This window comes from Tamandua tetradactyla, chromosome 19 (genome assembly GCF_023851605.1).
Source record: "Tamandua tetradactyla isolate mTamTet1 chromosome 19, mTamTet1.pri, whole genome shotgun sequence".
Classification (NCBI taxonomy): Eukaryota; Metazoa; Chordata; class Mammalia; order Pilosa; family Myrmecophagidae; genus Tamandua; species Tamandua tetradactyla.
In genome coordinates this window covers 71,785,876-71,806,831 of record NC_135345.1, presented here as the reverse complement: position 1 = coordinate 71,806,831, position 20,956 = coordinate 71,785,876, and the positions used below count along the sequence as shown (strand labels likewise).

At 36.4% G+C, this 20,956-nt stretch overlaps 1 protein-coding gene and 1 pseudogene across 1 annotated transcript in view; one reads left to right on the top strand and one right to left on the bottom strand.

Annotated features, from left to right (window-relative positions):
• MOB1B (MOB kinase activator 1B) overlaps positions 1 to 20,956 on the bottom strand; it is a 160,305-nt gene that overhangs the window by 133,966 nt on the left and 5,383 nt on the right. Inside the window, exon 2 of the mRNA XM_077137058.1 lies at positions 9,321 to 9,492. The gene's annotated coding sequence lies outside the window, so the exon portion shown is untranslated. The remainder of the gene's footprint in view (positions 1 to 9,320; positions 9,493 to 20,956) is intronic.
• Positions 12,922 to 19,747, top strand: LOC143663425 (thyroid transcription factor 1-associated protein 26 pseudogene; annotated as a pseudogene).

Here is a 20,956-nt window from a genome sequence, read left to right as displayed (position 1 = left end):
AGACTCTGCTTCTCATGGCTATGTTGTTCTGCTCCACTCTCTCTGAATCTCTTTGATTCTCCAAAATGTCCCCTCTTGTATAGGACTCCAGAAACTAATCAAGACCAACCCAAATGGGTGGAGACACATTTCCCCCAATCCAGTTTAACAGCTGCTTTCGGTTGGGTTACATCTCCAGGAAAATGATCTAATTACAGATTCAAACATACAGTATTGAATAGGGATTATTCTGCCTTTACGAAATGGGATTAGATTAAAACATGGCTTTTCTAGGGGACATACATCCGTTCAAACCAGCACATGCATCATGCAATCCACCTAACCGTTTAGATGTGACTTCACCACTATACTATATCTGAAGACATTTCCTTTTCTTCCACAAAGAAATCATACCCCATTCTGAATCCCTCTGCCTGTTGTCATTTAGTTTAGGCATAATGCTTTGCTACCTCCTGTGGAAGCATATAGCAATGTTACTGTTGACTATAGAGCATAGCTTACATTGATTGTACTTTTTCCCATATACCATCTGTTTTCAACACTCTGTAATTTTGACTTTCAGTTGTTCTCCCTCATTCAAAAACATTTTTTAATTTGTACATTTAATCATCATCATTGTACACTCTAGGTTTTCCTAAATTATACATCTTAGTCTTTATCCCCTAACTTTCCTTCTGGTTTCATACATGCTCCCAGCCCTTCTCTGGACATCATAGTCACATTCACCTTCATTCAGTGTACTTATATTATTGTGCTACAGTTAGGTAGTATTGTGCTATCATTTCTGAATTTTTACAATCAGTTCTGTTGCACAATCTGTATTTCTTCACACCAATTGTCCAATCTCTACCCTATTTCTATCTTCTGTTTACCTGTGTTCTTAACTTCAATTCTCCAAGGTCACTCATTAAATGTTAGTTAATATTAGTGAGACTATACATTATTTGTCCTTTTGTTTCTGGCTAATTTCATTCAGCATAATGTCTGCAAGTTTCATCCATGTTGTTATATACTTCATGACTTTATTCTGTCTTACAGCTGCATAATATTCCATCATATGTATATACCACAGCTTGTATAGCCACTCATCTGTTGGTGGACATTTGGGCTGTTTCCATCTCTTGGCAATTATAAATAATGCTGCTATAAACATTGGTGTGCAAATGTCCATTTGTGTTCTTGCTTTAATGTCCTCTGAATAGATACCTAGCAATGGGATTGCTGGATCATGTGGCAATTCTATACTTAGCTTCCTGAGGAACCACCAAACTCTCTTCCAGAGTGGTTATAATATTTTACATTCCCACCAACAGTAGTTAAGTGTGCCTCTTTCTCCACATCCTCTCCAGCATTTGTCGTTTTCTGTTTTTTGGGTAATGGCCATTCTAGTGCATGTCAGATGATATCTCATTGTGATTTTGATTTGCATTTCCCTAATAGCCAGGGAAGTTTAGCATCTTTTCATGTGCCTTTTAGCCATTTGTATTTCCTCTTCTGAGAAGTGTCTGTTAGTGTGTTTTGTCCATTTTGTAATTGGGTTGTCTGTCTTTTTGTGTTGGGTTGAACACAACTCAACACAAAGATATATAAAATATAAAGATATATGAATATATCTTTATATATTTTGGATACTAGACCTTTATCTAATATATCATTTCCAAATATTATCTCCCATTGTGTACGCTGTCTTTTTACTTACTTGAATTTCTTTGATGCACAAAAGTGTTTAATTTTAAGGAGTTCCTGTTTATTTATTTATTCAAAGCTCATGCTTTTGGTGTAAGGTCTGGGAAACTGCCTCCTATTACAAAATTTATAAGATATTTCCTTACATTTTCTTCTAACAGTTTTATGGTCTTTGATCTAATGTTTAGGTCTTTGATCCATTTTGAGTGAATTTTTATATAGGGTGTGAGATATGGATCCTCTTTCATTCTTTTGCATGTGGATATTCAGTTCTCTAGGCACCACTTATTGAAGAGACTGTTCTGTCCCAGGTAGGTTGGCTTGTTACCTTATCAGAAGTCCACAGATGAGAGGGTCTATGTCTGAACACTCTATTAGATTCCATTGGTCAGTATATCTGTCTTTATGCCAGTACCATGGTGTTTTTACCACTGTAGCTTCACAACATTCTTTAAGGTCTGGTAGTGTGAGACCTCCCACTTCATTTTTCTTTCTCAAGATATTTTTAGCTATTTGGGGCATGCTGTCCTTCCAAATAAATTTGGTTATTGGTTTTTCTCTTTTTGCAAAGTAAGTTTTGGGGATTTTAATTGGTATTGCATTGAATCTGTACATCAATTTGGGTACAATTGACATCTAAACTATTTTTAGTCTTCTAGTCCATGAACACGATATGCCCTTCCATTTATTTAGGTCTTCCATGATTTCTTTTAGCAATTTCCTGTAATTTTCTGTGTATAGGCCTTTTGTGTCCTTAGTTAAATTTCTTCTTAATTATTTTATTCCCTTTGCTGCTATTGTAAATGGATTTTTTCCCTTGATATCCTCCTCAGATTGCTTATTACTAGTGTATAGCAACACTAGTGATTTGGGGGTATTGATCTTCTAATCTGCCACTTTGCTGTACTCATTTATCAGCTATAGTAGCTTTGCTGTGGATTGTTCAGAATTTTTGACATATCGTATCATGTCATCTGCAAACAGTGAGAGTTTTACTTCTTCCTTTCTAATTTAGATGCCTTTTATTTATGTTTCTTGTTTAATTGCTCTGGCTTGATCTTCCAGCACAATTTTGAATAACTGTAGTGACAGTGGACATCCTTGTCTTGTTCTTTTTTTAAATTTAATTTAATTTTTAAAAAAATATAGCAACAAACACAAACACCTTAACTTATGATCATTTCATTCTATGTATATAATCAATAATTCACAATATCATCACATAGTTGCATATTCATCTAAGAAATGTCTTAGAACAGTTGCATCAATTCAGAAAAATAAAAAAACAGCAGAAAAAAATCATACATACTATACCCCTCACCCCTCCTTTTCATTGATCACGAGCATTTCAATCTAAATTTATGTTAACATTTGTTACCCCTATTATTTATTTATTTTTTCAAAAATTATTTATTAATTAAAAAAATTAACGAACAAAATACATTAACATAGATAATCAGTAATTCACAATATCATCATCTAATTGCATATCCATCATTTCTTAGAACATTTGCATTCATTCAGAAAAAGAAATAAAAAGACCTATTATTCATTTTTATTCCATATGTTTTACTCGTCTGTTGGGAAGGTAGCTAAAAGGAGCATCAGACACAAGTTTTTCACAATCACACAGTCACATTGTGAAAGCTGTATCATTATACAATCATCTTCAAGAAACATGGCTATTGGAACACAGCTCTACATTTTCAGGCAGTTCCCTCCAGCCCCCCATTACATCTTGACTAACAAGGTGAAATCTATTTAGTGAATAAGATAACCTCCAGGATAACCTCTTGACTCTGTTTGGAATCTCTCAGCCATTCACAGTTTATTTTGTCTCTTTTCACTCTTCCCCTTTTTGTTCAAGAAGGTTTTCTCAATCCCTTGATGCTGAGTCTCAGCTCAATCTAGGATTTCTGTCCCACGTTGCCAGGAAGGTCCACACCCCTGGGAGTCATGTCCCACGTAGTCAGGGGGAGGGCAGTGAGTTTGCTTGTTGTGTTGGCTGGAGAGAGAGGCCACATCTGAGCAACAAAAGAGTTTCTCTTGGGGGTGACTCCTATGCCTAATTTTAAGTAGGCTTGACCTATCCTTTGTGGGTTAAGTTTAATATGAAGAAACCCCAGGATTGGGGGCTCAGTCTATTGCTTTGGTTGTCCACATTGCTTGTGAGAATATCACAAGAATTCAACTTGGGGAAGTTGAATTTTCCCCCTTTCTCACCATTCTCTGAAGGGGACTTTGCAAGTACTTTTTTATTCAGTGTTCAAATCACTCTGGAGTTTATTGGGGCATCACTCTGGACAAACCTACAAAATCTCATGTCTTATTCAAGGTTCCATGTACTTATGGTGTTCAATTAAGCTGTGTACATAAGTTATATTAGGAAATGCACTAGTCAAAATATAAATTTTGTACCAAATACACATTTTTTTGCTTTAGTCTCACACATTAAATTAAATTAAATTAAATTTAAAAATTTTAAAATATTAATTACCATCTATTTTGAACACCCTGCAGTAATGACATTCCTTTGTTCTTCCTTATGCAAAAACAGTTTTAAATTTGTACATTTAGTTACTATCATTATACATTCTATGCATTCCTAGATTATACCATCTCAGTCTTTATCATCTATCTTTCTGATTTCATTTGTGCACCCAGCCCTTCCCTCTATCATTCTCACCCTCAGCTTCATTCAGTGTTTTAACATAATCGTATTACAGTTAGGTAGTGTGCTATGCATTTCTGAGTTTTTACAATCAGTCCTGTTGCGCAATCTATATCTCTTCAGCTCCAACTACCCAATATCTTATCCTATTTCTGTCTTCTGATGGTCTCTGTTACCCATGAAGTTCTCCAAGTTTATTCACTAATGTCAGTTCATATCAGTGAGACCATACAGTATTTGTCCTTTTGTTTCTGGCTAATCTCACTCAACATAATGTCCTTAAGGTCCATCCATGTTGTTACATACTTCATAACTTTATTCTGTTTTACAGATGCATAATATTCCATCATATGTTTATACCACAGTTTGCTTAGCCACTCGTCTTGATGGACATTTTGGCTGTTTCCAATCTCTTTGCAACTGTAAATAATGCTGCTATAAACATTGTTGTGCAAATGTCCATTTGTGTCCTTGCCCTCATGTCCTCTGAGTAGATACCTAACAATGTTATTGCCAGATCATATGGCAATTCTATATTTAGCTTCCTGAGGGACTGCAAAACTGCCTTCCACAGTGGTTGTACTATTTGCTTGTCTTGTTCTTGATCTTAGGGGGGAGCTTTCAGTATTTCCCCATTAAGGATGACGTTAGCTGTGGGTTTTTCATATATTCCCTTTATCATGTTGAGGAAGTTCCCATCTATTCCTATTCTTTGAAGTGTTTTCATCAAGAAAGGATGTTGAATCTTTTCAAATGCCTTTTCTACATCAATCGAGATGATCATGTGGTTTTTCTGCTTGGGTTTGTTGATATGGTGTTTTACATTAATTGATTTTCTTATTTTGAACCTTCTTTGCATACCTGGAGTAAATTCCACTTGGATATGGTTTATAATTATTTTAATATGGTGCTGGGTTCAATTTGCAAGTATTATGTTGAGAATTTTTTGCATCTATATTCATTAGATTGTTGTGTAATTTTCTTTTCTTGCAGTATCTATATCTGGCTTTGGTATGAGGGTGATGTTGGCTTCATTGAATGAGTTAGGTAGCTTTCCCTCCTCTTCAATTTTTTTGAAGATTTTGAGCAGGATTGGTAATAAATCTTTCTTGAATGCTTGGTAGAATTCACATTTGAAGCCATGTGGTCCTGGACATTTCTTTTTTGTGAGCTTATTGATGACTGATTCAATCTCTATTTGCGATTGGTTTGTTGAGGTCATCTATTTGCTCTCGAGTCAATGTTGGCCATTATGCTTTTCTAGGAAGTTGTCCATTTCATCTATGTTGTCTAGTTTATTAGCATGTAGTTGCTCATAGTATCTTCTCATTACCTCCTTTATTTCTGTGGGGTCAGTGGTTATATCTCCTCTTCTATTTCTGATTTTATTTATTTGCATCCACTCTTCTTTTTTGTGAACCTAGCTAAGTGTCCATCAATTTTATTGATTTTCTAAAAGAACCAACTTCCGGTTTTGTTGATTTTCTTGATTGTTTTCATGTTCTCAATTTCATTTATTTTTGCTCTGATCTTTGTTATTTGTTTCCTTTTTTTTTCTGCTTTGGGGTTAGTTTGCTGTTCTTTCTCTAGTTTTTCCAAGTGAACAGTTAATACCTTGTTTTTTGCTCTCTCTTCTTTTTTGTATAAGCATTTAAGGCAATGAATTTCCCTCTTAAAACTGCCTTTGCTACATCCTATTAATTTTGATATGTTGTGTTTTCATTTTCTTTGCCTTAAGATATTTACTGATTTCTCTTGTAATTTCTTCCTTGACCTACTGGTTGTTCAAAAATGTGTTGTTTGGCTTAGATATATTTGTAAATTTTCTGGGTCTCTGCCTGTTATTGATTTTCAGCTTCATTCCATTATGATCTGTGAAAGCGTTTTGTATTATTTCAGTCTTTTTGAATTTATGAGGCTTGCTTTGTGACCCAGCATATGATCTATCCTTGAGAATGATCCATGAGCACTTGAGAAAAATTTGTATCCTGCTGTTGTGGGGTGTAATGTTCTATAAATGTCTGTTAAATCTAGTTCATTTATTGTATTAATCAAATTCTCTGTTTCTCTATTGATCCTCTGTCTAGTTGTTCTATTCATTGAAGACAGTGGGGAGTTGAAGTCTCCAGCTATCATGGTAGAGGTATCTATTTCTCCCTTCAGTGTTTCAGTGTATGCCTCATGTATTTTGGAGCACTCCGGCTTGGTGCATAAATATTTATGATTGCTATTTATTTTTATTGAATTGTTCCTTTTATTAATATATAATGTCCTTCTTTGTCTCTTCTAATTGTTTTACATTTGAAATCTAATTTGTCCGATATTAGTATAGCTACTCCTGCTCTTTTCTGATTGTTGTTTGCATGAGATATCTTTTTCCAACCTTTCACTTCCAACCTCTTTTTGTCCTTAGATTTAAAATGAATCTCCTGTAGACAGCACATAGATGGGCCCTGTTTTTTAATCCATTCTGCCAATCATGTTTTTTTGATTAGGGAGTTTAGTAAATTAATATTTAATGTTATTACTATAAAGGCAGCACTTTTTTCTGACATTTTGCCTTTGGATTTTATATGTCATATCTATTTTTTTTCTCTTTTTACCTTTACTGAAAGTCTTCATTTCTACACTCTTCTCCAAACCTCTCTCTCCTGCCATTTCCCATCTGCCTGTAGTGCTCCCTTTAGTATTTCTTGCTGAACCAGTCTCTTGGTTACAAATTCTCTCAGTGATTGTTTGTCTGAAAATGTTTTAATCTCCTCCTCTTTTTTTTTTTTTGCATGGCAGACACTGGGAATTGACTCCTGGCCGCTGGCATGGCAGGTGAGAATTCAGCTGCTGAGCCACCATCGCACTGCCCCTCCCCCTCATTTTTGAGGACAATTTTGCTGGATATGGAATTCTTGGTTAGCAATTCTCCTCTTTTAGAATCTTAACTACATCATGCCACTGACTTCTCGACTCCCTGGTTTCTGCTGAGAAATCCACACATAGTCTTATTGGGATTTCTTTGTATGTGATGGATTGCTTTTCTCTTGCTGCTTTCAAAATTATCTCTTTGTATTTGACATCTGACAACCTAATTAGAAAGTGTCTTGGAGTATGTCTAGTTGGATGTATTCTGTTTGGGGCTCACTGAACTTCCTGGATCTGTAATTTTCTGTTGTTTATTAGAGAAGGGAAATTTTCAGTGATAATTTCCTCCATTAGTCTTTCTCTTTCTTTTCCCTTCTCTTCTGCTTCTGGAGTACCCACAATAGGTATATTCAAGTGCTACATGTTTTCATTCAATTCCCTGAGACTTTGTTCATATTTTTCCATTCTTTTCCCTATATTTTGTTTTGTGTGTCAAATTTCAGATGTCCAGCCCTATAGTTCACTAATCCTTTCTTCTGCCTCTTCAAATCTATCATTGTAGGTTTCCATTGTTTTTTTTCTTTCATCTCTTCTATTGTGCCTTTCATTCCCATAAGTTCTGTGATTTGTTATTTCAAACTTTGAGTTTCTTCTTTTTGTTTGCCCAATACCTGCTTTATGTCCTCCCTCAACTCATTGATTTGATTTTTGATGAGATTTTCCACATCTGTTCAAACATTGTGAATTAGATGTTTCAACTCCTATATCTCAACTGAAGTGTTGGTTTGTTCCTTTAACGGGGCTGTAGCTTTGATTTTCCTACTATGACTCATTATTCTTTGCTGGCATCTAGGCATTTGATTTCCTTCATTAGTTTATTGTAGAGATTGTTTTCATTCTTTTACCTAGGATTTTCTTGCCGGATGTCTTTGTTCTCTATCTGTTTTTTTGACATTTAGTTCAACTTATTCTAGACTTCTACATGGCTTCTTTTCAACTGATCAGAATTTTTCATTTCATTTTTTTTTTTTTTACTTTTCTTAAATTGTGAAATATATACACAAAAAAGCAATAAATTTTCAAGAATGTTCTAACAGGTAGATATAGCATAGACTTTAATGTTTGGTATGGGTTACAGTTCCATGATTTTTCATTTTTTTTTTCTAGCTGCTCCAAGGCACTGGAGACCAAAAGAAATATCAATATATTGTTTCAGCAATCATATTCATTTGTTAAATCCTCTCTTTTCTGTTATACTCCTCTTTTTCTTCTTTTCCTTTAAAAATTTTTTATTGTATTATATAACATACATACCAAGCAAAAAAGAACAAAAGCAATAATTTTTCAAAGGACTCTTCAACAAGTAGTTACAGAAGACATCCCAGAGTTTGTCATGCCTACCATCTATCATCTAATATTTTTCCTTCTAGCTACTCTAGATTACTGGAAGCTAGAAGGAATATATATATATATATTTATCACCACAATCTACTTTTTTCTTTTTTGTGAAAAATAATATATACACCAAAAAAAAATCAATAAATTTCAAAGCACATCACAACAATTGTTTTAGAACACATTTCAGAGTTTGGTGTGGGTTACCATTCCACAATTTTAGGTCTTTACTTCTAGCTGCTCTAAGATATTGGACACTAAAAGAAATAATATAATGATTCAGCAGTTATACTCATTGTTAAACTCTAACTTCTCTGTATAACTCCACCATCAGCTTTGACCTTTCTCCCACTTTTTAGGGATATTTGGGCTATGCCCATTCTAAGTTTCTCATGTTAGAAGGGGCTCTCAATAATATGGAATAGAGGGGATGGAACTAGTTGATGCTCTGGCAAGGCTGGCCCCTTTGCATTTCAGGACTTATTTGGTCCAGGGACCCATCTAGGGGTTGTAGGTTTCCAGAAAGTTACCATAGTGCATGGAACCTTTGTGGAATCTTATATAATGCCCTAGATATTCTTTAGGATTGGGTGGAATAGTTTGGTTGGGGTTTGGGAAGTTATGATAGTAGCAATGTCTAACTGAAGCATGCATAAGAGTGACCTCCAGATTAGCCTCTCAAATCTATTTGAACTTTCTTAGCTACTGTTACCTTATTTGTTGCAATTCTTTTCCCTCTTTTGGCCAGGATGGTATTGTTGATCCCACAGGGTCAGGGCCAGGCTCATCCCTGGGCATCATCTTCCATGCCGCCAGGCAGACTTTCATCCCTGGATGCATTTCCCACATGAGGGGAGGGCAATGGTTTCACTTGCAGAGTTGGGCTGAGAGACAGAGAGAGAGGCCACATCTGAGCAACAAAAGAGTTTCTCCAGAGGTGATTCTTAGGCATCCCTCTTTGTAGTCTAAGCTTCTCTGCTACATACACAAGCTTCACAAGAGCAAGCCTCAAGATCAGGGCCTTGGCCTTTTGATTTGGGTGTCCCTAATGTTTAACACAGTATCCGGGGTTTCCCCTGTGGTAAAGTTTAATACTTTCATATCGTTTCCCATCCCTCCAGGGACTTTACCACTAGTTTTTGATTATCTGCTTACTATACCCTGGGATGTATCTAGGCATTACATTAAGCTATACAGGATTAAAGACTCTCCTTATTCTGGGCTCCCTGCATTTGGATTGTTTAATGATCTATCCAGACAGGTTGAGTTAAATTATGTGCTACTGAAAATTTAGGTTCTGGACAAATTTAGGTTTCTCCCTTTGGTCTCAAACAGTAGGTGAAGTTCTTTAATACAGGCGATGTCTTCCTTACCCCTGTACTCTGAATTACCTTAATCCTGATGTGATTGGCTTCATTCTTATCTCTAAATATCAGGTTATACATATATAAAAAAGCCCCTCAAAATCCAGAAATAACAATTATCACTCAGACTAAAAGTGACTGCCATAGAAGCTTACATTCTAGGTCCCAGTTTTTTCTTAGTATTTTCTAAATGAGATCATAGAATATTTGCTTTTTTGTTTCTGGCTTATTTTGTCTCACCAAGTGTCCCACAGATTCATTCACATTGTTGTATGCCTCACAACTTTGTTCCTTTTTGTAGCAGCCCAATGTTCTATTACATCTATACACCATTGTTCTTCAAACTATTCCTCAGTCAGTGCGTCTTTTAGCCACCTCCATCTGCTGGGCCTCATGTATAATATCCAAAATCAACAGTCCCTCAATTTTAGAAAATTCAATTGTTCCCAAGAGAAAGATAGCCAATATACACATCCTCACCAGATAGAAAATCCAAACCTCCCCCTAACTCTTGTCTCTCCCCGATCGTGTACCCTTGGTGTGATGGTTCCTTTTTGCTTAACAGTGCAATTCATCAATTTATCTCTTTTTTCTCATATTTTACTCTAAGAAGCAAGTTAAATTAGGCCATCCCCCCACATTTTGCTTGGAAATCACAGCTAAATATTCAAGTCCGTCACTTATGAGGTCTGCCTTCAACCCAACATCAGAACATAGTTCTGCCAAGTCCTTTGCACCTCGTAACAGATTCTCTCTCCTCCAGCTTCTAAGGACATTCACAATTTCTTTCTACTTCTTCACGAGAAGCACCTTTAATGTTCATATTTCTAGAAACACTCCGTTCATGATGATTTAAGTATTTTCTAAAATGACAGCTTTCTCTACTGTTCTCCTCATTTCTTTCTGAACCCTCATCAGAATAGTGTCATCTTTCTACCAGTAATCTCTCCAAGGTGATCCAGACCTTTACTATCTGTCCTAGTTTGCTAGCTGCCAGAATTCAACACACCAGAGACGGATTGGTTTTTAATAAAAGGGGATTTATTTTGTTGGTTCTTCAGAGTAAAGGCAGCTAACTTTCAACTGAGGTTCATTATTTCATGGGAAGGCATAGGGTGATCTCTGATGGCCTTCTCTCCATGCCTCTGGGTTCCAACAACTTTCCCCAGGGTGATTTCTTTCTGCATCTCCAAAGGCCTGGGCTGAGCTGCGAGTGCTGAGATAAGGTATGCTGAGCTGTTTGGGCTGTGCTACATTGAGCTCTATCATTTAAGCCCCAGCCAATTAAATCAAACATCATTCATTACAGCAGGCATGCCTCCTAGCCGACTGCAGATGTAATGAGCAACAGATGAGGTTCACATACCATCAGCTCATTTCCACAGCAACAGAACTAGGTACCTTCACCTGGCCAAGTTGACAACTGAATCTAACTACCACACTATCAAACCTTCAAAATTCTTCCAGGATCCATTACTCAATTCCAAAGACACTTCCACATTTTTGGCTATTCATGAGAGCAGCACCCGTGTTCCCAGTACTAAAAACTGTTTTCTTTTCCTAGGGCTACTGTACCATCCAGAATACCCTCACAATAGCAGTAATCACTATGTGTTGCAACTGATGATTTTCTTATCCGTCTTTGTTACTAGTAAGAGAGTATTGAAAGTAGGAATTTTCAATAATATTTTCAATTATATATAATTTCAATTATATATTTTAATTATAATTTCAATTATATATAATTTAAATTACATATTTTCAGTATCTAGCACAAAGAACGCACATAACAAATATTTCTGGAATTAATGACTTCAGAATAGATGATTCCTAAGTCCATGACCTTTAATAAAGCATAGAGTCATACTTATGGTCAGCCTACAAGGTAATTTTTATCAATAGAAATTGTAGTGAATAATAAAACAACTGTGTGGGAATAACTGAAAGGGACAGACCAGATTGGCAAGAGGACTCAATTGAAATATGGCACAACATATAAATTCTGAATAAAGAGAAGGCACAGATTTCACAGAAATGTCCACCACATTGTAAGAAGTTGCATGGGATGGGAATGCAGTAGAGAAGAAATGCAATTAATTTCTTGCATTTTTTTAGGGATATTTCTTGTGATAGTTTCCCCTGACTATTTCATGTTATTACTTGAAGAAAAAAAATCTTAAAGCAGGCACAGATTATAGTTGATCTTTTTATCCTGGAAATCTTGAGGATTAATTTGTGGTTACAATAATTTTGTACAAATGGAGTATAATAATGAATGATCATAATGGAATTACATACTAGGTGAATCATTTCCCATATTACCCTACAAATGATAATGGTATTGTACTTGCTTAAGTAAACAACATGAATTAGGTACTATATGTGTACTTCTAACAACCTCTAGAAAGCATTTGTTGTAAAGCCTACAAATACATTCAAATTAAAAATATTAAAAATATAGGTTTTTATATTTATTGCAAACTATGTCTTATCCAATCAAGTGGCCACTGACTTTTTTCATTTTTTGTTACTTCTTGACCAAACAGAATTATCACTCTTAAAACCAGCAATTATACCTACCAACAACTTCCATCTACATTAACCTGCACACATAAATACATACATAACACACACACACAAACAAAACTCCACTGATTTTAATTCAGCAAAACACTGATTCAATACTAATCTTGATCTTGAGCATGGTATGTACCTATATGTGGGTACTACATATAGAAAGACATATATATATAACAAAAATGTTATTAAAATACAGTGTTTTTAAAAATTTAGTGGAGACAAAGAAATAAGTACTTCCTAGGTCTTTTCACTATGATGATTGCCATTCTTCTGATATCCTTCAGATTTAGGGTGTATTTCTGCTGTAAGCCCTACAATATGCTTGAACAGACTTCTTAGGGCTTAAATTTCAGTTTGGGGTGGTCTGTAATGGCGTCAGTGAGGACAGCAGCAAGGTGGGAAGCTGGGAGTTTTGGGTCACGTTAAGAAGGAGTTTCTCTGATTAGGTTCAGGAATAAGAACATGAAACAGAAGAAGTGGCATCCTAACCATCTGAAGGTCCATGCTGGGAGTGTCCACGAGGGGCAAGGCTTTGCTTTTCAAAGAAAACTGAAGATTCAGCAAAATTACAAGAAGTTACCTGGAAGACAAAAAAGGCTCAAACCTCACAAGTATCCCAGTTCACAGATCGATATCCTGATCATCTGAAACATCTCTATTTGGCTGAAGAGGAAAGACTTAGAAAGCAACTATAAAAAGTTGACCAAACTTCCTCTGAAAAACAAGTTGACCAACCTTTGCCAGGATCTGGCTTTATCTGAAGAACAATGTAACATTGACCAGCCTCTACCAGCCAGCCAAAGTAGCAAAACAGTAAATTCCATTGCTACTTCAAAGAAAAATAAAAAGAAAACATCAAATCAAAAAGCACAAGAAGAGTATGAACAGGTACAAGCTAAGCATGCTGCTAAGAAACAAGTTCCTCCTCCAGAACAGTTACTAAAGAAACAGAAACGGTACAGAACAGCTCCTGGAGCCATGACAGAGACCAAAAAGACAGCGCACCCCATTCTGGAACGGCTGAACCAGCAGGGAGAATCCGCTGTGGTGAGATACCCGAGGGGCGCGCACTTCCCCGGGACGGGGCGGCTGGCGGCCGGAGTCCCTCCCTCCCTCCTTCACGGGCCGGCTGGGAGAATTAGACAGGTGGTCCCCTCAAGCCGCGGCGACCGGTGCCCCACCCCATGCGAGGCCTCTCTGGCCGGCTGGGAGAATTGGATAAGAGGTCCCCCAAGCCGCGGAGGCTGGTGCCCCCCAACGTGTGGATTCACGGGCCGGCAGGGAGATTTGAAACAGAACTCCCCCAAGCTGCTTCGGCTGGCGACCCTCCCCCACAGCGAGAGTTCTCCAAAGTTAAAGGAGCCACAGCATCTTTTACTGGTGGGACCCGCAGACAGACGAGTGCCATGAGCGCCACATACTGGGCAGGATAAGAAAAAAAGAGCCCAGAGATTTCACAGGAAAATCTTTCAACCTGCTAGGTCCCACACCCAGGGAAATCTGATTAAATGCCCAGACGCCAGCAGAAAATAATGGATCACGCTAGGAGAACTGAACATATGGGCCAGTCAAAGGAACAAACCAATAGTTCAAATGAGATACAGGAGCTGAGACAACTAATTCTGAATATACGAACAGAAATGGAAAAACTCTTCAAAAACCAAATCGATAAATTGAGGGAGGACATGAAGAAGACATGGGCTGAACAAAAAGAAGAAATAGAAAGTATGAAAAAACAAATTACAGAACTTATGGGATTGAAGGACAAAGTAGAAAAGATGGAAAAAACAATGGATACCTAAAATGGTAGATTTAAAGAGACAGAAGATAGAATTAGTGATTTGGAGGATGGAACATCTGAATTCCAAAAAGAAACAGAAACTATCCGGAAACGAATGGAAAAATTTGAGCAGGGGATCAGGGAACTGAATGATAAAATGAAGCGCACAAATATACATGTGTGGGTGTCCCAGAAGGAGAAGAGAAGGGAAAAGGAGGAGAAAAGCTAATGGAAGAAATTATCACTGAAAATTTCCCAACTCTTATGAAAGACCTAAAATTACAGATCCAAGAAGTGCAGCGCACCCCAAAGAGAATAGACCCAAATAGGCGTTCTCCAAGACACTTACTAGTTAGAATGTCAGAGGTCAAAGAGAAAGAGAGGATCTTGAAAGCAGCAAGAGAAAAACAATCCATCACATACAAAGGAAACCCAATAAGACTATGTGTAGATTTCTCAGCAGAAACCATGGAAGCTAGAAGACAGTGGGATGATATATTTAAATTACTAAAAGAGAAAAACTGCCAACCAAGACTCCTATATCCAGCAAAATTGTCCTTCAAAAATGAGGGAGAAATTAAAACATTCTCAGACAAAAGGTCACTGAGAGAATTTGTGACCAAGAGACCAGCTCTGCAAGAAATACTAAAGGGAGCACTAGAGTCAGATACGAAAAGACAGAAGAGAGAGGTATGGAGAAGAGTGTAGAAAGAAGGAAAGTCAGATATGATATATATAATACAAAAGGCAAAATGGTAGAGGAAAATATTATCCAAACAGTAATAACTCTAAATGTTAATGGACTGAATTCCCCAATCAAAATGCATAGACTGGCAGAATGGATTAAAAAACAGGATCCTTCTATATGCTGTCTACAGGAAACACATCTTAGACCCAAAGATAAACATAGGTTGAAAGTGAAAGATTGGGAAAAGATATTTCATGCAGATAACAACCAGAAAAGAGCAGGAGTAGCTATACTAATATCCAACAAATTAGACTTCAAATGTAAAACAGTTAAAAGAGACAAAGAAGGACACTATCTACTAATAAAAGGAACAATTAAACAAGAAGACATAACAACCATAAATATTTATGCACCAAACCAGAATGCCCCAAAATACATGAGGAATACACTGCAAACACTGAAAAGGGAAATAGACACATATACCATAATAGTTGGAGACTTCCATTCTCCACTCTCATCAATGGACAGAACATCTAGACAGAGGATCAATAAAGAAATAGAGAATCTGAATATTACTATAAATGAGCTAGACTTAACAGACATTTATAGGACATTACATCCCACAACAACAGGATATACGTTTTTCTCAAGTGCTCATGGATCATTCTCAAAGGTAGACCATATGCTGGGACACAAAGCAAGTCTTAGCAAATTTAAAAAGATTGAAATCATACACAACACTTTCTCAGATCATAAAGGAATGAAGTTGGAAATCAATAATAGGCGGAGTGCCAGAAAATTCACAAATACATGGAGGCTCAACAACACACTCTTTAACAACGAGTGGGTCAAAGAATAAATTGCAAGAGAAATTAGTAAATACCTCGAGGCGAATGAAAATGAAAACACAACATATCAAAACCTATGGGATGCAGCAAAGGCAGTGCTAAGAGGGAAATTTATTGCCCTAAATGCCTATATCAGAAAAGAAGAAAAGGCAAAAATTCAGGAATTAACTGTCCACTTGGAAGAATTGGAGAAAGAACAGCAAATTAACCCCAAAGCATGCAAAAGGAAAGAAATAACAAAGATTAGAGCAGAAATAAATGAAATTGAAAACATGAAAACAATAGAGAAAGTCAATAAGACCAGAAGTTGGTTCTATGAGAAAATCAATAAGATTGATGGGCCCTTAGCAAAATTGACAAAAAGAAGAGAGAGAATGCAAATAAATAAGATCAGAAATGGAAGAGGAGACATAACCACTGACCTCACAGAAATAAAGGAGGTAATAACAAGATACTATGAACAACTTTACGCTAATAAATACAGCAATGTAGATGAAATGGACGGGTTCCTGGAAAGGCATGAACAACCAACTTTGACTCAAGAAGAAATAGATGACCTCAACAAACCAACCACAAGTAAAGAAATTGAATTAGTCATCCAAAAGCTTCCTAAAAAGAAAAGTCCAGGACCAGATGGCTTCACATGTGAATTCTACCAAACATTTCAGAAAGAATTAGTACCAACTCTCCTCAAACTCTTCAAAAAAATTGAAGTGAAGGGAAAGCTACTTAATTCATTCTATGAAGCCAATATCACCCTCATACCAAAACCAGGCAAAGATATTACAAAAAAAGAAAACTACAGACCAATCTCTCTAATGAATATAGAGGCAAAAATCCTCAACAAAATTCTAGCAAATCGAATCCAACAACACATTAAAAGAATTATACATCATGACCAAGTAGGATTCATCCCAGGTATACAAGGATGGTTCAACATAAGAAAATCAAATAATGTAATACACCATATCAACAAATCAAAGCAGAAAAATCACATGATCAACTCAATTGATGCAGAGAAGACATTTGACAAGATTCAACATCCTTTCCTATTGAAAACACTTCATAAGATAGGAATACAAGGGAACTTCCTTAAAATGATAGAGGGAATATATGAAAAACCCACACCTAATATCATCCTCAATGGGGAATAACTGAAAACTTTCCCCCTAAGATCAGGAACAAGACAAGGATATCCACTATCACCACTATTTTTCAACATCGTGTTGGAGGTTCTAGCCAGAGCAATTAGACAAGAAAAAGAAATACAAGGCATCAAAATTGGAAAGGAAGAAGTAAAACTATCACTGTTTGCAGACGATATGATATTATACGTCGAAAACCCGGAAAAATCCACAGCAAAACTACTAGAGCTAATAAATGAGTACAGCAAAGTAGCAGGTTACAAGATCAACATTCAAAAATCTGTAGCATTTCTATACACTAGCAATGAACAAGCTGAGGGGGAAATCAAGAAACGAATCCCATTTATAATTGCAAATAAAGAATAAAATACTTAGGAATAAATTTAACTAAAGAGACAAAAAACCTATACAAAGAAAACTACAAAAAACTGTTAAAAGAAATCACGGAAGACCTAAATAGATGGAAGGGCATACCGTGTTCATGGATTGGAAGACTAAATATTGTTAAGATGTCAACCCTACCTAAATTGATTTACAGATTCAATGCAATACCAATCAAAATCCCAACAACTTATTTTTCAGAAATAGAAAAACCAATAAGCAAATTTATCTGGAAGGGCAGGGTGCTCCGAATTGCTAAAAGTATCTTGAGGAAAAAAAACAAAGCTGGAGGTCTCACGCTGCCGGACTTTAAGGCATATTATGAAGCCACAGTGGTCAAAACAGCATGATATTGGCATAAAGATAGATATATCGACCAATGGAATTGAATAGAGTGCTCAGATATAGACCCTCTCATCTATGGACATTTGATCTTTGATAAGGCAGTCAAGCCAACTCACCTGGGACAGAACAGTCTCTTCAATAAATGGTGCCTAGAGAACTGGATATCCATATGCAAAAGAATGAAAGAGGACCCATATCTCACACCCTATACAAAGTTAACTCAAAATGGATCAAAGATCTAAACATTAGGTCTAAGACCATAAAACAGTTAGAAGAAAATGTAGGGAGAAATCTTATGAATCTTACAATTGGAGGCGGTTTTATGGACTTAAACCTAAAGCAAGAGCATTGAAGAAAGAAATAAATAAATGGGAGCTCCTCAAAATTAAACACTTTTGTGCATCAAAGAACTTCATCAAGAAAGTAGAAAGACAGCCTACACAATGGGAGACAATATTTGGAAATGACATATCAGATAAAGGTCTAGTATCCAGAATTTATAAAGAGATTGTTCATCTCAACAACAAAAAGACAGCCAACCCAATTACAAAATGGGAAAAAGACTTGAACAGACACCTCTCAGAAGAGGAAATACAAATGGCCAAAAGGCACATGAAGAGATGCTCAATGTCCCTGGCCATTTGAGACATGCAAATCAAAACCACAATGAGATATCATCTCACACCCACCAGAATGGCCATTATCAACAAAACAGAAAATGACAAGTGCTGGAGAGGATGCGGAGAAAGAGGCACACTTATCCACTGTTGGTGGGAATGTCAAATGGTGCAACCACTGTGGAAGGCAGTTTGGCGGTTCCTCAAAAAACTGAATATAGAATTGCCATACGACCCAGCTATACCATTGATAGGTATCTACTCAAAGGACTTAAGGGCCAAGACAAAAACGGACATTTGCACACCAATGTTTATAGCAGCATTATTTACAATTGCAAAGAGATGGAAACAGCCAAAATGTCCATCAACAGCCGAGTGGCTAAACAAATTGTGGTATATACATACGATGGAATATTATGCAGCTTTAAGACAGGATAAACTTATGAAGCATGTAATAACATGGATGGACCTAGAGAACATTATGCTGAGTGAGTCTAGCCAAAAATTAAAGGACAAATACTGTATGGTCCCACTGATGTGAACCGACATTCGAGAATAAACTTGGAATACGTCATTGGTAACAGAGACAAGCAGGAGTTAGAAACAGGGTAAGATAATGGGTAATTGGAGCTGAAGGGATACAGACTGTGCAATAGAACTAGATACAAAAACTCAAAAATGGTCAGCATAATACTACCTAATTGTAATGTAATTATGTGAAAACACTGAATGAAGCTGCATCTGAGCTCTAGTGTTTTTGTTTGTTTGTTTTTTTATATATATATATTTTATTTTCGTTTATTATTATTATTTTAATTTTTTTCTCTATATTATCATTCTATATCTTTTTCTGTTGTTTTGCTAGTTCTTTTCCTAAATCGATGCAAATGTACTAAGAAATGACGATCATACATCTATGTGATGATATTAAGAATTACTGATTGCATATGTAGAATGGAATGATTTCTAAATGTTGTGTTAAATTTTTTTGATTAATAAAAACACAAATAAGTAAATAAATAATATGGGGAACAGATGTTAAAAATAAATTTAGTTTGAAGTGCTAGTGGTAAATGAAAGCGAGGGGTAAGGGTTATCGCATGTATAATCTTTTTTTTCTGTTATCGTTTATTTCTTTTTCTGTTGTCTTTATTATTTTTTTCTAAATCGCTGCAAATGTTCTAGAAATGATGAATATGTAAGTATGTGATGATATTAAGAATTACTGAATGTATATGTAGAATGGAATGATATCTTAATGTTTTGTTTGTTAATTTTTTTTAATTAATAAAAAAATTTAAAAAAAATTTCAGTTTGGTATTTTCTCATTCCAGATAATACAGATCTCTATCCAGAGAAAAGTTGCTTTCCTGGAGAGGAAACTGCCTTAAATCCTTTTGGACCAAGACAGACTATAAACAAATGCTGAGATGGAATCAAAAGGAAGAAATAGTTATGAATATAGCAATCACCATTTCCCTTAAACAATGCCTAAGAAAATAATAATAGTCAATTTATCAGGCATTCCTATGTGCCAGGTATCTCATAACTCAGGCAGTAGTTAATATTATTTCCATTTTTTTTTTTAACTCAAGAAAACAAAGCTCAGATAAGGTAAATTGACCAAGGTAAAAATGCTAGATAGTGACATTACCAGGATTTAATTGAAGTATCTGACTCTGAAGTCTGTTTTTTCCTAAGCTATGTTGTTGAAGGGAAAAAAGAATTTACTTTTGCAAATATCATAGATTTACCTTTTCCTCTCATGCCTTTTTTCTAGTTGTCCTTTCTGATGACACAGGATCTCATTTGTCTATTGCTCTTCCTTTTGCTTTTGCTCTCAATTAGGAAAACACCGTCTCCAGACTATCCTTTCATAGCAGGTGAAAAACGTGTCAAAATCCCAAGTACATTGGAATCTCAGGTAGGACATGAAATTTTGTTGGTTTGTCCAGAGTGATGCCCCGATGAATCCCAGGGTGATTTGATCAGTGACTGGAAAATATTTGCAAGCCCCCTTCAGGGAATGGTGAGAGCGGGGAGAAATTCAATTTCCCCAAGTTGAATTCTTGATATTCTCACAAGCAGTGAGGACAACCAAAGCTATAGGCTGAGCCCCCAGTCTTGGGGTTTGTTCATATGAAACTTAACCCCACAAAGGATAGGTCAAGTCTACTTAAAATTTAGGCCTAAGAGTCACCCCCAAGACAGCTTTTTGTTGCTCAGATGTGGCCTCTCTCTCCAGCCAACATGACGAGCAGTCTCACCACCCTCCCCCTCTCTGCATGGGACATGACTCCCAGGGGTGTGGACCTTCCTGGCAACGTGGGACAGAGATCCTGGAATGAGCTGAGACTCAGCATCAAGGGACTGAGAAAAACCCTAGAGTGAGCTGAGAATTAACATCAAGGGATTGAGAGAACCTTCTCGACCAAAGGGGGAAGAGTGAAATGAGACTAAGTGTCAATGGCTGAGAGATTCCAAACAGAGTCGAGAGGTTATCCTGGAGGTTATTCTTAACGCATTAAGTAGATATCACCTTGTTGTTCAAGATGTAGTGGAGAGGCTGGAGGGAACTGCCTGAAAATGTAGAGCTGTGT